Source organism: Muntiacus reevesi, chromosome 2, assembly GCF_963930625.1.
Source record: "Muntiacus reevesi chromosome 2, mMunRee1.1, whole genome shotgun sequence".
In the NCBI taxonomy this organism is placed as follows: Eukaryota; Metazoa; Chordata; class Mammalia; order Artiodactyla; family Cervidae; genus Muntiacus; species Muntiacus reevesi.
Genome location: NC_089250.1, coordinates 251116975 through 251138255, shown reverse-complemented (window position 1 = coordinate 251138255; position 21281 = coordinate 251116975).

The window sequence follows — 21281 nt, the reverse complement described above, 5'->3', positions numbered from 1 at the left end:
CAATGGTTTTGTTCTTGCTGGCTGGTTTCAAGGGCTTTGCTCTCAAAGAAGTTCTAAGCATCTTTCCTTTTCCATTACTCTTGGGAAAGGGATGCTCTGTTCACTTCATGTGAGCTTAGATTTATGAGGTGCTGAGAAACAGGAATTTGGGGGTCCTTCAAGTTATCTTCCTAGATTTAACACAGCAGGCGAAGCGACACAGGGTCTTGACACAGGTTAACACATTTGAGCTGTTTGTTACTTTAACCAAGCTGATGCCCCAATGAAAGCAAGAACAAAGCAACTACTCAAGAAGTCTTCCCCTCACTGTCCCCCACCCCCCAAACACAGCCCATCCCTTCTTGAGTCCAGGCTCCCGAGTGCAGAAACTGTAGCCTTGACTGGGGAGAGCGGCACCCCTTTCTCAGCTGCAGGCTGTGTTTGGAAAGGATGGATTTTTCCCAGTATCTGATAAACCCGAGACATCGTGACTGTCACTCTGAGGGTGAGCCACATGGGGTTCAAAAGAAGGAATGCGATTTATAAACAGATACATGAGAGGGGGAAGAGTACACAGTCAGGAGAGGGAGGGCACTAATATCAAAGACCCTACTGGATGGCCCACACTCCCTGTGTCTGTAAGAGGCTCCTAGGCTATTTTAATTATAAATATTTATATCCATGGAAGCAAATTCAGAAGGATTCATATCTCTGGGGAGCGTAGATCAATACATCTAAGCAAGCCTCCTCTCCAGGCTGACCACTTAACACTGTTATCACCGATTAGGGTGGCTCGGCCCTCAGGGAGGGTGTCGGTTCTCCTCTTGTCCTCTGGAGGTCCACCCCACTCTTGGCCCCAAGAGGAAATCAATACCCAGACGCAGGGATCGATACTCAGGACATCTGCTTGGCTGCAGGGGCTGACCGTAAGATCAGAGTTTGGTTAGCCCTTGCTTGTCCCGCGAACTCCCCTTCTTCCGTCACGGCCCCTCCAGCTTCTCAGATCTGCTCCGGGGGCGAGGGGGGCACCCTGGTTTTGATGTTTAACTCATTAACTGAATTTAGCAGAAATGCTGGTGACTCTTCCAAGGAAGGGAAGACAGATTTGGTTATCATTTGCCTCACTTTCCGAAAAGTGAGGAAACTTACCAGACCTCGAGGATTGGGTCATTTCCTGCCCTGTGGCCCGTGGCATGTGTCCTGCTGCCGACCATCCAGCTACCAAGTTCTGTCGGAGCGGCTGGAGCGGGCTGGGTTTCTTTTCCAGGTCTGCCTGCGTCTTCCTATGCTTGGTCTGCAGTTGATAGATCCTCTGCTCCTGAAGCATCCAGCTATTGACCCGCCCAGGAAAGAAAGAAAAAAATGGGAAAAAAAAATCAATTAATACTAAACGGCTTAACAAAACCCTGCACAGCACAGGCCTGAAGCTTACAGGGTAGGAGTTGGTGTGGTCTCAGTGGCAAGTGGTTGTGGGGACAGGCTCAGCCAGCTAGAAAAGCTGATGTTCCAGGGACAGGAAGCCAATATGGTAGGCGTGATCACACATATACGCGCATACACGCGCACACACACACACACACACGCACATGGCAGCTCGGTCTGACATGCCTTAGTCTGGGAGCAAAGAGGACAGTGCAGGTACATGTTCATTGTGAGCCGGTGGAAGGCAAACCATTCACTGAAACAGAAGAAGGACTGAAATCAAACTGATAGAAAGGGTGGGTATTTTTCTATTTTCTGGGTTTTTTTTTTGGGGGGGGGTGGTTGTGGTGATGGGTGTAGAAAGAGAGGAGATATTGTTTTGTTCTGAAAAGGTAATATCGTTTACGTGTTGCAGGAGTGTCACCCCAGGCATTTCTTCGTGTGTCTCCCTATTACACCGTCACATGCAGAACCACATGAAGCTTTTTTTTAAGGGAGGGGGGCAAGAAAATGGGGGAGCACCATACCTCAGCTGACAGGCCCTTTCTCTTCTGCACGATCTGGCTTTGAAGGCTCAGGATTTTTTTTGCATCTCGCTGTTCCAGCTGTAAAGAGTTTACATAGGGAGGGAGCAAGGAAGGATCATGAATGTCAACCAATGAGCAATTAGCATGACAAGACTAAAGTATTGATCCACGAAAGCTCACTGCACGGCTGTAGCCCCAGAGGTAGAGCGGCTCCCCTGTCACTAACTCCAACAGTGCATTTCAGAAGCCTGTAATGTAGGGCTGTAGTGTAGAACTACTCCTGTAGCTCCGGCCCCTTCTCGGGTCAGGGGAGGGTGGTACCACCCTCTTGTTGCTCATCTGTAGCTTTTGAGGGTCTCCATCCCTGGGCAGAAAGCAGAGGGTAACATAAAATATGGAAAGATTTTGGTTGTCCTACTTCATTCATTTTTAAAAATACAGCTCCTTCCTGATGGCACCAGGCAGTTCTGTGTATTGATTGGAGAAGGGCGAGGGCGAAATCCTGGCCTGACAGCTGGGGCTGGAACTAGCGTGGTTCACCACTTTGCATGGTCAGGGGCAAACTGCCTACTGTAGTGTCAGCTTCTAGGCCAACCCAGATACACACTTTCTGAGCACATTTGATTCAGTTTAGATGGTAAGCATCAAAATAGGAGGGGAAAAGGTGCTGTTTCACTAAAGAAGCACCCTTATTCCTAGGTGTAAGATTATGGAAATGGCAACCCACTCCAGTATTCTTGCCTGGGAAATTCAATGGACCAAGGAGCCTGGTGGGCTACAGTTTATGGGGTCTCAAGGAGGCATTCAGACATGACTGAGTGACTGACACTTTTTTTAAGGCTATAATGCATCAAAAGAGAAAATGATGGAGCCTGGGACTTGGCAGATCTGGTGATTAGATGACCCTAGCCTGGTGAGACATTACCCTGTAAGGTTCTCCATTCTCCACTGATTCTTTCTTTTGTGGTTGTTTAGTCGCTAATTTCAGTCTGACTCTTTTGTGACCCCTGTGGATTATAGCCTGCCAGGCTCCTCCCATGGGACCTCCTAGGCAAAAATACTGGATTGTGTTGCCATTTCCTTCTTCAGGAGATCTTTCTGATGCAGGGATCAAACCCGCATCTTCTGCATTGGCAGGCAAATTCTTTACCACTGAGAAGAAGGGAAGCCTCCTTCTCTTGTTACTCTCAACCATATTCATGTTAACCTTACCTCTACTTTTCCCCCTATCCATTCCATGCCTTCCTTAAATTCACTTCTTAAATTGCTTTTCCATTTTTTTTCATACTCTTCTTTAAATATCCACTAGGAGCCCATCTCTTCCAGGAAGTCTTCCAAATAGTGTGTGAACTTCCAATATGTGCCCAGAACTTCTCTATCATGATGAACAGTACAGCTATAGTCTCTGTGCTCAAAGAACTTACAGCCTAGCTGAATCAATGAGCACCCACTGACAACAAAACTATCTGTCCACCTTCCATCACCTATCCATCCTCTATCCTCTATCCGCTTGTTGATTCATTCAATCTGTGTTTATTGAGAATTTCCTATTGTCAGGAATTCTTCTTTGCTGAAAATACAATGGTGTGGCAGAGACTTGTGCATATGTGCATGCTCAGTTGCTCAATTGTGTCCCACTCTTTGTGATCCCATGGACTGTAACCCGCCAGACTCCTCTGTCCATGCGATTTTCCAGGCAAGAATACTGGAGTGAATTGCCATTTCCTCCTCCAGGGGATCTTCCTGATCCAGGGATCAAACTCGTATCTCCTGTATTGGCCTGTGAATTCTTTTTTTTTTTTTTTCCATTTATTTTTATTAGTTGGAGGCTAATTACTTTACAATATTGAAGTGGGTTTTGTCATACATTGACATGAATCAGCCATGGAGTTACATGTATTCCCCATCCCGATCCCCCCTCCCACCTCCCTTTCCACCTGATTCCTCTGGGTCTTCCCAGTGCACCAGGCCCGAGCACTTGTCTCATTCATCCAACCTGGGCTTGGCCAGTGAATTCTTTACCACTGCACCACCTGGGAAGCCTGGAAGAAACTTGAGTGCCTGCTAATAACCATTTTCTCCTCTTCTTTCTGAATACGTAGGTAATCTTTTATTTCTCAGCTCTTTTGACTGAGTTCCACCCAGTGGAATGTGGGTGGATATAATGCATGCCTGGCCTGGCTCATAAAAATCTCCCACATGACCCTTTATTCTCTTTTCCTTCCATCGTGACTTTGATGGCAACAGGTTGAGGTCTAAAGGGTGAGTGAACTACGGGAACATAAAGGTGTTAACAGAAATGGAGAAGAGAACGTGCAAAGTTGCTGTTAGATGGAGTGAGGTACATTCTAGGAATGGAAAGAACACTAGTGTAAGTAGAACATGGAGAATGAGAAGGGATATGGTGCAATGTGAGGATGGGTAAGCAGGTAATGTCCATTCAGGGGCGTGTAGGTTATGGATTTTAGTTTCCACCCTAAGATCATTAGGAAGCAATTCCAGTTTTAAGTAAGACTGATAACAAGATCATATCTGTAAGCTGAAAAGTTCTCCCTGGCTGCAGCATGAAGAATGAATTAACAGCTCCATTTCCAGTCATATGGTGGAACAGATACCCAAAAAAGGCTTCCACCAAAAAATGTTAAGATGTTCCAAATAAAAGAGAACATACCATCTTTTAAATAAGTGGCTAAGGGGAATTCCTTGGTGGTCCAGTGGTTGGAACTCAGCTCTTTCACTGCTGGGGCCCAGGTTTGATCCCTGGTCAAGGACCTAAGGTCCTGCAAGCTGCATAGCATGACCAAAAAAAGGGCTAAGCTCGCAAGTACAGAACCCTCCAAGTTCCAGATACAATGAGGGAACCGAAATGAGAAGAGTAAGCTATGGAACATGAATCTGCATTGAAGAGCACTGCCCAGTCAGTGACCACAGGGATTAGTTTTAAACCCCTATACTGGGACAGGGCCCGTAAAAGTTAGGAATTTGGAACTGATCATCCCGATGTAAAACCGTGACCTTTAAAAGGATGGCCTAGGGAAAATAAACCCACATGTTGTCTTTTCTTGGCCCAAGGGTGGGAAAAAAGTAGTCTCCCCTGAGAATCTGTGACTATGCTTTACAGGCTTGGAAAGTTAAGAATTAAAACCAAACTTGGTCTCAAGCTAGTAATATCCCTGTGACATTTGGCAGGAGCAAATCCAAAAAAATGCTCCAGAGAGCTACAGCTTCGTATAGGTCACCTAGGTTTCTTGTAGAGAATGCCCTGTCAAAGATGTACCAATGTGTTCTAAAACTAAAAGCCATGAGTGAGAGGTAGGCAAAGCAAACAGCAGATTTAGACCACTGAGAACTTCAGAACTTTGGGTGGCAGGACAACATGGACTGCAAAAGAAGTATATTGAAAGTGATTAAAGACATAAAAGAAGGTATCAAAATCATACAAAAAAACCCAGCAAGACATTATGAAAAAAAGAAAGTGGACTGGAGAGGGATAAGAATAATATCAGGATCAAGAGTGACTCTCTAAACAAATGTGCAGGACTCTTGGTACATATCAGGATTTAGGAAGCAGTCATCTTTATCTTTTCTCTCTTTATGTTAAATATGTTATTTATATAGGACAAACCTCTCATTTGCTTTGTTAGTGACATCTAAAATGTAAGGGCATAATGAGTGGCCCAAAGCCAGGAAGCATTTTCCATATTTGAAACTGATGGTCAGCTCATAAGACATTCTCTGTTATGACTGCTGAAATGTCTCATAAAGGAAAATATTAATATCATCTCAGTGTGATTCCTTTGCTTCTTTGCACTCTTCAGTTCAGTGTTCTCTTTCCAGCTGGGCACAAATTGAGGACACGGGCCTTTTCAATGGTGGACAAAGAGCCATAAAGGGAGGGAGGTGGCAAGCATCAAAGGAAAGCTCAAAATAAGGAAAGCTCATTATTTTATAAGAAACTTTTTTTTTTGCTACTGTTTCAAAAATTATTTCTATGCCTCACAAAAGAACTAGGAATAAGCAATGTGGTAACATCAAGAGGTTACCAGGTCAGTCTGAACTGCTGCTCTGGAAGGACCAATGTTGCTTCACAAATTCCAAGATGTTCCTTTATGGACAAAGGCTTGATCTACAATAAGGGTTTTTGGTAGTGGAGAGACTTATATGGAACTAGACAATTCCTGATGCAAAGAATTGACTCACTGGAAAAGACCCTGATGCGGGGAAAGATTGAAGGCAGGAGGAGAAGGGGACGACAGAGGATGACATGGTTGGATGGCATCACAGACTTGATGGACATGAGTTTGAGCAAGCTCCAGGAGTTGGTGATGGATAGGGAAGCCTGGTGTGCTGCAGTCCATGGGTGCAGTCCACAAAGAGTTGGACACTACTAAGCGACTGAACTGAACTGAGACCATTACAAGCAAGAGGAATCAGGTCAATGTCATTCACCTCTGTCTCGTGAGACACTGATCATCATCACTATCATCATTACCTTTTATTGAAGTTTAGCTACCTGCTAGACAACATGTTATTTGATTTACCATCAGAAAGCCTCTGCAGAGTGGGCATTAATATCCCCATTAATATCCCCTGATGACAGATGCAAAAAATGAAATCATCCAAATGTTCTCATATTATATTAGAACCAGCATAAGATAAATGCCCTTAGCCTTTCCTTAGCTGGTTTAGATAGGGGCAAAGTCATTCATGGGATCCTCAAGAGGCTCAGTGGTAAAGAATCTGCCTGCCAATGCAGGAGATGCAGGAGACATGGGTTTGATCCCTGGGTTGGGAGGATCCCCTGGAGGAGGAAATGGAAACCTACTCCAGTATTCTTGCCTAGGAAAACCTATGGACAGAGGAGCCTGGCGGGCTACAGTCCAGGGGGTCACAAAGAGTTGGACACAATTGAGTGACTGGGCACATATGTAAAGTCATTCATAGCCCTAAGTAGGAAAGGGGCTGATAGGGAATTTCTTTCTTCATGCACTTTCAGAGAAGATTGTGTTCTGAGCAGCCAAAATGGAGACAATTGAACTCAATAAAATTTGTCTTTCACTTGCTCACAAATGCACATTTACCCCAGTTGGAGAGAGATACTTGGAAAATAATGATTTACAGAATTTGGTATATTGCTGGAGGTGCTTTCAATCAGCTATTTATCATATAGATGGGCAGTATCAAACTGTAAGTGCCTCTCCTTTCTGTCCACTCTGTTTCTGTATGTTCTTTTTTTACGTTTGTTTATTTTTGATTGTTCTTGGTCTTTGTTGCTGCTCGCAGGCTTTTCTCTAGTTGTAGCGAGTGGGGGCTACCTTCTAGCTGTGGTGCATGTGCTTCTCATTGCAGTGGCTTCTATTATTGCAGAGCATGGGCTTCAAAGATGTGGCGCAAGGGCTTAGTTACCCCATAGCATGTGGGATCTTCCTGGACAAGGGATTAAACCCATGTCCCCTGCATTGGCAGGCAGATTCTTAACCACTGGACCACCAGGGAAGTCCTGCATGTTCTTTAAAAGAGTGGCTATTTATCCCTGTATTTGCTCTTGCATTTTGCTCTCTCCTCTGTCTGTGACTCATCCCCTTGCTCTTATTCCTGTCCCCTCTCCACAGATTTTCTTTAACATTGTATGTGGATAAATCACACATACACATGTGAATATTATGAATCTGTACAATATAGAGTACAACTTGGTTTTTATTAGAACCATTTCTAAGAGATGAATCCTAATGATATTCCCACCATCAGGTAAATAGTAGATTTGGGCGGGAAGCATGATGGCTCTTAGGTCAAGGAGTAAATAGCCAATGATTACAGAATGCAGTAAAGAAAGGCTGGAGGAACAGTTTATCAATAGCTATAACAAATCATAGAGTTCCTGTTAATAGTTTATACAACTGTAATTATCTCAATATGTGATTTGAGGTTTTCAGTCTTTATGGTGTTCTTTCTCATACTAAAGCAAAGTTTACCTAAGAGACAATGCCTTATTTTATAACCTCTTGGTACTGGTACATTTTGAGCCTACAAGCCCTATTTCACGTGAATGTTTACATATAATGTCTATCATCACTGTCTTTATATGCATAGCAGCATCTTGTGTTCATAGATATTGTGGTTTTAAAGATTTGTCCTCTCATCAGTTTAATTTTCTTGCCCTAGTTATACAGGAGGACTCATACCTACAAAGGACTATTTGCGTTCTTTTTGCTTGCAGCTTGAATTAGCCCACTGTCTCACTGAATAGTTATAACCAGTTCCTACTGATAGCAAGAGATGCTTTATTGTTAAAGGTTTTTTTTACCTATTAAAAGAGGTTTCTGGATATCAGGCCTTAAAATCCTATCTCCATTTCTTTTTGAAGGGAAAATCAGAAAGAAAGTATTTTGAAATTATGCCTTGCACATAATAGGAATTCAATCAATATTGATTTCTTCAGTTTTGAAAGCAATATTTTGATTCAAGTTGTACTAGAGGGATAAACACAAATGGCATTTGTGTTTATTGTGTCGTCAGTGATGGAAAAATGATGTTTGCACAATACCTAACAATGCACCACGTGCACCAAAATAAATTTCACATAAATTAAAAACATACAAATAAAACCACAAAATTACTAGAAGAAAGGAGAGAACTAAAAAGGATAATATTGGAGTGAGAGAAGTCCTTGCAAAACATGAGATAAAACCCAGAAGTCATAATATAAGGATACAAAACTTCACTATAATAAACATAAAACAAATTTCTACGTGGCAAAAATCATCATAATCAAAGTAAAAAGAGAGATGAAAGATTGGGAGGTTCTATAATTCATATCACAAACAAGTTGCCAATTTCTATAATATATAAAGACCTGCTACAAATCAATGTACAAAAGTTTAATAACCTAATGGAAAACAAGCAAGTAGTTCATAGGAAAAACAATTTCACTCAAAGCAAGAGAAATGCAAATTAAATCTTCACTGAGACATCATTTTATACTTAATATATTGGCAAAACTCCCAAATAATTGACAAAACAATTTACTGGTGAAGATACAGAAAAGCAAACTCTTTCAGATATTGCTGATGGGGGTAAAAACCAGCACCAAACTCTATGTGATGCAATTTTCCAAGATACATTAAAATTACACGTACATACCCTTTGGCCTAGCTAGTTCAGTTCTATAATTTATCCAACCAATATACCTGTACACACATGGAAGACGACACATGTAAAAGGCTATGCATTGCAGCTTTGTAATAGTAAAGGACTAGAAACTACCTAAATGTCTCTTAGGAGGACACTAGTTAAATACATAAAGGTTTATCTGACAATAGGATATCATGAAGCTGTAGAAATGACTGATGACTCTGCTACATTGAAATTCCTTCTCTGTATCCATTTCAGGAAAATAAAATAGCAGGAGAAGTCCAGAAAAACCATAAATACCCATAAACATGATGTCAAAAAAATGTGCAGAGCAGGGTACATGGCATGTTACTTGTGTAAAAATGGGGAGGGCTGTATATGCATACAGGTATTTGCTTGTATGGGTTTCCCAGGGGGTGCTAGTGGTAAAGAACCCTCCTTAGGTGCAGGAGACCTAAGAGACAAGGGTACGATCCCTGGGTCTGGAAAAGCCCCTGGAGGAGGGCATGGCAACACATCCCAGTATTCTTGCCTGGAGAAGCCCATGGATAGAGGAGCCTGGAGGGCTACAGTCCATGGGGTCGCAAAGAGTTGGACATGACTAAAGTGACTTAACACGCACGCACATTTGCTTGTATATGCATACAGTAACTCTAGAAGGACACACAGAAACTGGATATCATGGATTGCCATTGAATAAAGTAACTGGGAAGGTGGGAGACACAGAACAAGAGAATTTTCACTGTGTACCTTTTGTACTTCTAACAGTGATTCCATATTTTAAAAGTTAATTAATTAAAAAAAAACTTTCATATATAGGCATGCCCATAACTACACATACACATACATGCAGAACAAACTTCATTTGCTATCAGACTTCAGATCTAAAAAGATAAATAAATTCCCGGCATGCTAGCTTCTTGGCAAGGTTACAGGGCCTTGGGAATTAATGACACGCATGTTTTTTTTTTTTAATTTTTTTATTTTTCAGTGGGTTTTGTCATACATTGATATGAATCAGCCATAGAGTTACACGTATTCCCCATCCCGGTCCCCCATCCCACATCCCTCTCCACCCGATTCCTCCGGGTCTTCCCAGCCCACCAGGTCCGAGCACTTGATTCATGCATCCCACCTGGGCTGGTGGTCTGTTTCACCATAGATAATATACATGCTGTTCTTTCGAAACATCCCACCCTCACCTTCTCCCACATAGTTCAAAAGTCTGTTCTGTACTTCTGTGTCTCTTTTTCTGTTTTGCATATAGGGTTATTGTTAACATCTTTCTAAATTCCATATATATGACACGCATGTTATAATTAGGGTTAAGTGGGATTCATCAGCAAGCAGAATGGCTGAGTGGTTAAGGTGTTGGACTTCAGACCCAGTGGGTTAGTGCCTTGTGGGTTTGAATCCCACTCTCGGTAGGTTCAATTTTGGGACCTCCCTGGTGGGTCCAGTGGCTAAGATGCCACACTCCCAATGTAGGGGTCCCGGGTTCCATCCCTGGTCAAGAAATTAGATTCCACATGCCACAACTAAGATCCCAAATGCCACAATGAAGATCCAGTGCAATCAAACAAATAAATAAATATATGGGCTTCCCAGGTGGTGCTAGTGGTAAAGAACCCACCTATCAAAGCAGGAGATGTAAGAGACATGGGTTCGATCCCTGGGTTGAAAAGATCCCCTGGAGAAAGAAACGGCAACTCGCTCTAGTATTCTTGCCTGGAGAATCCCATGGACAGAGGAGCCTGGTGGGCTACAGTCCATGGGGTTGCAAAGAGTCGGACACGACTGAAGCGACTAAGCATGCATGCATCAGCCAAACATGGCTGTCTCCTGAACTCCTAGCACACACACTTGTTGAATGAAAAAATGAAAACTGGACAAGCAATAACTAAACAACAAATAGACTTTGAGAATGATCCCAACTACCAATACAGTAAAAATAAACACAATTGTAATGCTCACTAAGTCTGGAGACATGGTTGCCACTGCATAGCTGTAGGCTTGGTAAAGTAAGTCATTTGGACAGGGAGAGGTGGCTGTCACATTAGTGAACAGTGAGTGTGGACTAGATCATTTCCAATGCTCCCTCCAGTTGCACTTTTCCTTGAACTATCCCAACTGCAACACTCTTCACCAGAGTGTGTGACTAAGCTCTTCACTGTCACATGGTGTCTGGTCTCCGTTTTCCCAAACCTGGGAAGACCTCAGAGTTACACTGCTTTCAGTCTTCTCCTCTTTGCCTTAAAACACACAAAAGTCTTCCCTCCAAAAAACCTGAGTCACTGTTTTATTTAATTCTCTCTTTCTCGCATTTCTCTCTTCCTTTTTTTCCCCAAATTTTAAAATATGGGATTTATAACTGCGTCTCCCATGATTTAAATTTTGTGTGTTTCTTATTAAGCCAAAATTGACATCACATTAAAATTAACCATTTAGAGTGTACAATTTAGTGGCATTTAGTTCATGCACAATGATGTCCAATTATCACCTCTGTCTAGTTCTAAAATATTTTCATCACCCTCAAAGCATACCTTGTACCCACTAAGCAGTCACTCCCTCCTCTCACCAGCCTCTGGCAACCATCTTCCATCTTTCTATGTCTATGGACTTAGCTATTCTGGACATTTCATCATAAATGGCATGTGACCTATGTAACATTTGATGTCTGGTTTCTTTTACTTAGCATAATTTTTTTTGAGGTTCACCCATGTTGTAGCATGTATCTGCTTCATTTCTTGTTATGGATGAATAATATTCCATTGTGTGGTTATACCATGCTTTGTTTAACCATTCATCAGTTGGTGAACACTTGTGTTGTCACCCCTTTTGACTTTGTGATTAGTTCTGCTATGGACATTCGTGAACACATATATGCGTGAATATCTGTTATTCAATCATTCTGGATAAACACCTAGGAGTGGGTTTGCTGGCTCAGACAGTTAATTCTATATCTAGCTGTTTGAGAAACTTTTTGTGTTTGCCTATTTTTAGTAGTTTAAAAAAATTTATTTAATTTTGGTTGTGCTGGGTCTTCATTGGTGTGTGCAGGCTTTCTCTAGTTGTGGTGAGCAGAGGCTACTCTCTAGTTGTGGTGTGCAGGCTTCTCACTGTGGCGGCTTCTCTTGTTGGGAAGCACAGGCTCTAGTTGTGTGTGCTTCAGTAACTGTGGTGGACAGGATTAGTTGCCCCACAGCATGTGGAATTTTCCTGAACTGGGGATCAAATCCGTGTCCCCTGCATTGGCCGGTGGATTCTTTACCATTGGACCAACAAGGAAGTCCCTTGTGTCTTTTTCTGAAACAGCTTGCTTAGGCTCAGGTGCAGACATTCACTACAGGCTCATTCATTCAATAACTACTTATTACGTGCTTGTTAAGAAACAGGCCCTTTGCTCAGACACTGGAAGATATGAGGGCAAGTAAGACAGTTTATCCCTTGAAGGGTCTCATGGTCTCGCATAAAGAGGTAGATAGGAAAATGAACAAAATGTAAACTGGATAGCATCTTTCCAATAATGCAAATCCTTCAGGAACTCATCATTGTACCGGGAAGAAACCCCTAATTCCGTCCTAGAAGCTTTACTACTCTGCCTACACCTGTGACCTCATGTAATCTCTATGTGGGAAAAATATGGAGTATTATGGAAGTCCAGTGTTAGGAGAGAGAACTTCAAGGAAGAGATGAGATTTGGCATGTCCCTTAGGTTAGCAGGAGGATTGCTATAGAAACCAAATGTGAACTCCTGAAGGGAGCCACACGAATGCATTTTCTCATCTACTTTGGATTACCTTCCTTTTCTTAGAACCGACCCTCCAGCTGAAAATGGACAACTGATCAACTTAGGCATGAATCTGGGGCAAATTTTTAATCCTGCTTTCATTGATGAAAAGGAATTAATAATTTCCTGGAGGAAATGACTCATTTTTACCCAAGATGTTAATATTTTGAGGGCAATGTAGTATTATTTGGGCTTCCCAGGTGGCTCAGTGGTAAAGAATCTGCCTGCCAATGCAAGACATGGGTTCGGGCCCTGGGTGGGAATGATCCCCTGCAGTAGGAAATGGCAGCCACTCCAGTATTCTTGCCTGGAGAACCCCATGGACAGAGGATCTGGTGGGCTACAATCCATAAGGTTGCAAACAGTGAGACATGATTGAGTGACTTAGCATTCAGTGTGATAGCATTATTTAGGAATTTGGCAAAGTAATTAACCTATGGCTTGTGCTAGTACACTTATAGGACATAAAACCCTTGTTTACTTTATCATCAGAGTCATTATTAGTATCCTTAATTATTGAAGACATTTACACCTTAGAATTTAATGAACTGCTGGAATTATGAAGGTCAATAAATTGTTTGAGCATTTTAAGAGTTAATGGAAATTTACACCAATCTAGATTACATAATCTCTTCTAAATTTTTATTCATCTCTACCATGTATACTAATGTCACTTTAACTGGTCTACCTCTAACATTTGCAGAACCTGGGGTGAGAGAGTCAATAGAAGTGTACATATTATACCATATATCTAAATGTTTAAAAGTTATATATCAAGTGAAAGTTGCTCAGTCCTGTCTGACTCTTTGAGCCCACCAGGCTCCTCTGTCCGTGAGATTCACTGAGCAATAATACTGGAGTGGGTTGCCATTTCCTCCCATTCCAGGGCATCTTCCCGACCCAGGAATCGAACCTGTGTCTCCTGCATTGTAGCAGATTCTTTACCATCTGAGCCATCAGATTTTAAAGTTATATATAAAATGGTTGCATAAAATATATTCTATCTTCCTACTTGTTTATTTGTGAGTATATATACACATATATATGTACACACATGCTTATATTCATAACACCCTGGAAGGCCAGGTACTGTTAAGAATCTTTGGACTTTAGATCACAGCAGTGTGGGGAATCAGCTCGCAGTTCCAGATTCTAACCCATTTCCCTCCTCTTCCTACCTGGTTTTGCTCTTTGTGATGAATGATTTCATGAACATGTATGTGAACACTCTACCTGCACATCCAACATTCACCTCTTGCTCCAGCAAGCAGCCCTAGGGAAGAGTCCCATACAGGGCTCAGAAGCACACTTGAGATTCTAGAGTCCTGGGTAGTGGAGTGTGATCTGGAGGTGGGGAGGGCTAGTAAGCGATGAGAGGGTACCTCCCTTCATCTCATCCTCAAACAACAGGAAGGAATGAGATGCAGCCAGAGAAGGGCCAGGGCACAGCCCTCTAAAATGGAGCCCAGAAGTGGGCCCCTCTTACTACACCTCAGAAATCTCTTCTGTCCTCCTTGTCAACAGTGAAAAGTTGTGTGAGTTCTTTAAATTATGTGGGCCTCGGTTTCTTGATCTGTAAAAGAGGTTATGAAGCTGCTGCTATTGCTACTATTCAAGGTTGTTGAAAGGTCTAAATAAATTTAACAGTGTATGTGAGAGTGCTTTGTATAAGTGCTATATACTAGAAATATACTGTTATCATGTTGGGTTTTTTTGGTTTGTTTTAGATGTTCCTAAAATCAAAGGGTAAAGCAGCTGCTGGCTGTGCACATGCTCTCATGTTTTCATTAAAATATAACTAAAAAAAAAAAAAACAAAACTATGGAAAGCTGATGGCAAAGGTTATTAAATATCTGTTAGGTTTTATTTTTCCTAAACCTGCTTCCTCATTCCTTCAGGTCCAGACTGATTTCTTTCAAACCCCGAATTTGTGGACATGTGCTTGTTTGCATAGCTGACACAGGCCCCAGATTGACACGGGGTAAGAGGCATCACTCTCCGGCTGTAAGGCAGGGCAGCGCCTGCATTAAGCAAGAAGCAGACTGACATCTCACCCTCTCAGCCAGCAGAGAATATGCAGTGCACCTTGGCGGCAAAAGCAGGCGGCTGGATGAGCGGGGTGTGCGGGGGAATGAATTACACCATGAGCTTCTGCATCCATAAAAATGAGGCCGCTCTGGGGTCAGGAGGGTGGGTGATGTGTCACGGAGGCGGGTTAAACGGATTCGACCCTCCGGCTCACTGATTTGAAGCTGACAAAAGGGGCTGTGCTGTGGCTCTGGGCTCAGAATGAACTTACCATTGTCTCTGGCCATTTTGAACCAAGGAAGTCTCTGGGTTTTTCTTTCTTAGGATTGTACTTTCTTTCTTCTTTTAAAAACACCGTTTCATTCCTGTGGGTGCAGAAATCCAAATCGGTTTTATTTTCTGGAGTACGGATTTTTGGTATGTTTGGGGCAAACCCCCTCCCGCCTTTAGCATCTCATTAAATAGAAACAAATTAGGCTATCTTTGGTTTTTTTTCTTTTTTTTTTAGCTTTTCAAAAGCAATTACTTCCCTGTCATTTCTAGACACTCAGGCAGAAGAGTCTGCCTTGATTACCCATCCTTCCTCTCCCCTCCCCCCTTTCAAGTCCTCTGGCTTTTGCACTGCTAGGGAAGGATTCAATTAAATGAAGTGTCAATGGAGCTACAGTGGTTTCAGGTCAGAGACGTCAGTAAAAAAGCCGTGGAGCTGTGCTGCCCCTGTGTATGTAAATGTGTATATTTATACTGGGAATGTCAACTTTCAGGACTCTCCTCCTCTGCTCTTCCCTGATCAAAGATGATTGCCGAGGCAATTACTGCAAAGGAAAAGAAAATCAGGGCCTCCCCTTCATCCTGGTGCTGTCGGAGTTTAATTGCTTGGAATAATAGAGCAGGAATCCCTTTCTTTTGCACATGATCATACTTAGACACACATGGACTTACACGCGTAGCTGTGCTAGGACACAAATACACCTGATGGCGATGCAGGAAAACATTCACATTCACGCACCCTTCAGCCCCGTCGCCGGTATATGCACACAGAGCTGCCTGTGACACACACGCAGACACACAAAGTACTGCATTCTCGGGCTAATTCGATAACAGCAATTTGTAGTATCTGCCTCACATTAGACACTACGTTTTTATCCTCCTATAAAAGACTTAACAATTTTATCCCTTTACACAAAGACACATCTAAAGTTAAAAAAAAAAAGAGAGAGAGAGAGGCTATAGGGAGAAGTCACAGCATCACTGCAACTAAATACACAAATTCTTCAAATTGTTTTTGCTGTTTAATTCTTCTGTACACACAGTCACAGAAGTCCTAAGTCTCTGCACAAACACTTCACATGTTAAAATCCCTCTCAAGCCCTTTTTGCTTTGTTGTAGGCAGTTACAAGGACCAGTTGAGTATTCTGTCCTATTCACTGTGTTCTAGGCTATTCTGCTTTTGTTCTCATATGACATGAAGAGGGATTCTAACTTGCATCGATGAAAACAAAGAGTGACATTCAAGGCAGAGACTCCTAGCTCGCTCTCTCTAATTAGTTCTGCTGTGCCCAGGCACTGGGAGTGTGTGTGGCTTCAGGCTGGGGTGAGTCCCTGGTCACGCTTAGAACACAGGCTCTAAAGCATCCGCGTGGCAGATTTAGGTCTTCATTTCAGGCTCCCAAGGGCCGTCAGATTTTAAATATTATTATTTGGCCTAATTGGTTCTTCCTTTGATGGCAAGAGAGTAAAAGCAGGGAAAAAATACCCTCACAAACCTCATCATCAACACAAAGGCATAACACAGACACTTGGCTTTGTGTTACAACCACTAGAAATTTTTCTTTTTTTTTTGTGGACTAAGTAGTTAACTGTGTGTCTGAAGCACTCATCCATCCTTTCCAGGACAGTTAAAAATACATACAGCCTTTCAGGAAAAGGAATTAAAATTCTTTTCACTGTCGTGACTGTTGAAATTAAAACAAATTTTTTTTTTCTGAAAATTTCAGAAAACGGTGGTAGTAGATAAACCAAGTGGAAACTAAAAAAGATCCCAAAGTACCTTGTTTTAGAGATCTGGAGATAAACGTGGCTATGTGGATGGCTATACCATTTGGTGATGCCAAAATATGGCTACTGCATCCCTGATAATGTCTCTGATGTTTTTGCTTGTTTGTTTTGCTTGTTCTGTTCCTAACATATTTCCGACTCCTTTCCCTAATGGCCCTCAGTGGCTCTTTACAAATGTGTAACTCCAGCTGCAGCCTCCTAGCTGCAGTGATGTTGATGAACTTGGACATGGCTCAGTCCTGGATGTTCGATCTATCAGGGAAGGTGGAAGCATAAATAATTACAATATAGGAGAAAAACCATAATAAAGGGGCACGAAACCTATTTGGGATGGGAGGGAATGACATTCTGTTCTGGAGGAGGTGATTCCAGGGCCAAATTTATCCAGCAGGCTATCAGTTACAACGATCAAAACAGCCAAAGTTATCTTGCATTTGATATTAAATTTTCAATTTAATATTGAAATTCTCATGTGATAGGAAGTCCAATGCCTTCTTCCAGAGGTTTTGTAAACGCCTAGCTTCTAGTGGCTTGAAGCTCCTACCGTACATTTGATGTCACTGGTATCGAACTTCTTTTGGCCTGTCCTTTCCCCCTGATTTGTACCAATCCAGGTGTGGTACTTAGTACTACTTGGCGCTTGGTTTATATGAAACACCCACACAGGGTACGTGTGTATGTGAACACCTTGAATTTTGGAGGGACAGGGATTTTATATTACCGTATTCCTGGCCCTTTCTCAGTTTTCTCAAACTCTTTCCCTTCATTTCTGCAGCCTCTTCCCTCAGATGCCACCCCATCAGCTTATCTCTGCTGAAAGTGAGAGAAAGAGATAGCATTCTCTCCCTCATCCACTGCTCCAGCCTGCCTCCACTACCCATTGTGCATATCCACCGTCCTTTAGAAATGCACTTACATCTGCAAGCACACATACACATATTCACACACACTCATAGCAGAGGCTTTGAGATTTGAGTGTTTTCCTTCTTCTTCCTCTACTTGTCTCTGAGGAGACTGATTTCCTCCTGTTAAGTCTTGTGGAATTTCTTCTCTCTCCAACAAGGTAAAATCATTCCACACCAAATGTGTCCCTGGCTCTGTTTTGTGTGGGCACTGGGGACAAACAGTGGGAAACAAGCAAAGGCAGTCTTTGCCCTGACAGGTCAGTTTTAGTCTCTAATACCATTTCCCCTGGTTTTTCCAGGAAGTAAAATGTATTTAATAAATGCTTGGTGAATGAGAGTTCTCACTCTACTTTCTTCTTTTGTCTTATTTCTCCTTACTCCTCTCCACTAACCCTACGCTCAGGTGCAGTGTCCGACTTCCCCAATACCACCTGTCTATTCCTGCTGCTAAAACTTTGAGAGGGGTATTTTTTCAAGTTTTTATTTTATACTGGAGTATAGCTGATTTACAATTTTGTGATAGTTTCAGGTGAAAAGCGAAGGGACTCAGTCATACATATACATGTGTCCATTTTTCCCCCAAACTCCCCTCCCATCCAGGCTGCCATATAACATTGAGGAGAGTTCCCTGGGCTATACAATAGGTCTATGTTGGTTTCCATTTTAAATATAGCCGAGTGTCCATGTTGGTCCCAAACTCCCTAACTATCTCTTCCCCACATTCTTCGAGAGGGGTATTTTTAAAGCTAACGTTTATTGTGCTCTTTTTTATGAGCTTTGCAAAGTGCCTTATATTCATTCTTTCATTTAATCCTCAGAAAATCAGTGAGGTAAATAGTATTACTTTTATTTTAAGCTGAATAAACAGGAGCTTTTTCAGCTGTTGCTTTTTTTCCTAAAGCGATTGTTTTCTTGCCATAGCTGTTCCTTACCTATTAAAATCCTACTCATCCTTCTGTTCCGTGCTGTGGTTGGTTGCTCATTTGTGTCTGATTCTTTGCACCCCATGGACTGTAGCCTGCCATGAGGATTCTCCAAGCAAGAATACTGGAGTGGGTTGCCATGCCCTCCTCCAGGGGATCTTTCCAATCTAGGGATTGAACCCAGGTCTCTGGCTTTGCAGGTGGATTCATTACCATCTGAGCCACCAGGGAAGCCCAAGAATACTGGAGTGGGTAGCCTATCCCTTCTTCAGGGGATCTTCCTGACCCAGGAATAGAATCGGGGTTTCCTGCATTGCAGGCAGATTCTTTACCTGCTGAGCTACCAGGGAAGCCCACTGATCCTTCTGTCCAATCTCAAATCACATGATCTCTCCCACTTTTGAAATTCCACATCACTGTGTTTTGGCTCTGACTAACCTAATTCATATTTGTATTAAAAATATTTTTTTATCTATTAGATCGTAAGCTCCTTAAGGTTCATCTTTGGGTCCATTCATAGGCTTGCAAATGGAGGCATCAGTAAATATCTTAGAATTAATTGAAATTAAATAACCATAGCAAATGCTTATGTCAAAAAGGAACTGAAGGTCACATGAATTATCTGTACCTATTAGATAGTTCAGAATACTGTCCTGGGTACAGTCAGAATTCTGAAAGAATTTTGAATATTATATAATAACTGTAATGTTTACTCTTTGTCCTAAGGCCCCAAACTGTTTAAGGCTAATCTGCACTATAGTAGGAACAAAATAATACTGTAGAAGTAAAGAAACTGAAAACGAGAATTAAGCCAATTTAAGAATCACTAAACAGTGAGAGGGCTTACAGCTGCTATTGTAAACAACTTAATTGTGTTTTCAGTACAGATAAATTTTGTACAACTGCCTGTGTCATAATAGATAGAAGAGAGACCCTGCTCCAAGTGCTCTAGGTGCACAGCTAGTGGAGCCAAAGACAGTGGTTGTCTGTGCACGTGTCCAATTATTTTTCTTTCTGTCCACTGATAGTGAAGCTGTGACACAATGTTATATCAAGGAAGAATCACCAAGAACTGGCATAGAATCCCACAATAGGTATGAATGAGAAGGAATTATAGGTGTCTAGTCTATTTTGGTAAAGCTATAAAGTCTATTTTTCCTTCATGCACGTAACCAATACTCTTATATAACTATAAACATACACACAGAAATAGATAAACCCCACTGGCTAATATATGTGAAGATTTGAAGAAATGAAATGGCAGAGTTGACAACTGGAATGGAAGAGTGTTAGGAGGTAGAATATAAACAATAGGGCTCAATAAAGAGAAAATAGTTTATTTTTACTGAGGTTGTTACTTATTTGTTAAAAAATGGCTTTGGCTTATAGATTTTTGCTGGTCACTGAATCACCTATTTGATAGCTGGTGATTTGATTTCATTTTTTAAAAATTTCTGTATTCATATGCCTTGAACCTCTGTAATTTTGTGTTATGTGTTGTACTAACCAAATGCTAGATTAAGCAATGTTTTCATCATGAAGACGTGGTCAAAATAGCCTTGTAAGAAGGATATAATTTGTATACAGTTGGGAAAAAAGCTGCAACATTTCTCAACCAGAGGGATGATGACATCTATGAGAGCTTCTCAAGGCTCCCTAGCACAATTTTTAAGCTATCTTAGCTGCTGGAAGCTTTCCATTTGCCCCTCCAGATCAACTCTGTGTCCTTCTTCACTCTGCCTCCTGCTGCAGACTGACCTCTACGGAACGAATGCATCAACTGGCCCCTCACTCTGGTTTCCGGTATATTTAATGAAGGGATCAGTGGGCGAGAGGAGGTCAGCTCCCTCTCTGTAGATCACCTGAGGGCAGCTGGGTCCTTTGACTGAACATCACAACACATGCCAAGATGTCCTCTGTACCTACCTCTCTCCTCCCGCACCTTCAAGTCTAGGGTGGTGACAGCTCCTGTTTTGTTACTAGCTCCAGCTCTAGAATACTGCATTATTCCTTGCTATTTTCTACAACCCTGCCCAAATCTTAAAAGTAAGTGTTTTAGTACGCCCTCCTTGAACTCCCACTCTGAGTATGACAGCTATTTCTTGCTGGGACCCTGATTGATATACTCCGGTATTCAATTCAGTCAGTTCAGTCGCTCAGTCCTGTCCAACTCTTTGCGATCCCATGGATTGCAGCACATCAGGCTTCCCTGTCCATCACCAACTCCCGGAGTTTACTCAAACTCATGTCCATCAAGTCAGTGATGCCATCCAATCATTTCATCCTCTGTTGCCCCCTTCTCCTCCTGCCCTCAATCTTTCCCAGCATCAGGGTCTTTTCAAATGAGTCAATTCTTCGCATCAGGTGGCCAAAGTATTGGAGTTTCAGCTTCAGCATCAGTCCTCCCAGTGAATATTCAGGACTGATTTCCTCTAGGATGGACTGGTTGGATCTCCTTGCAGTCCAAGAGACTCTCAAGAGTCTTTTCCAACAACTCAGTTCTTTGGCACTCAGCTTT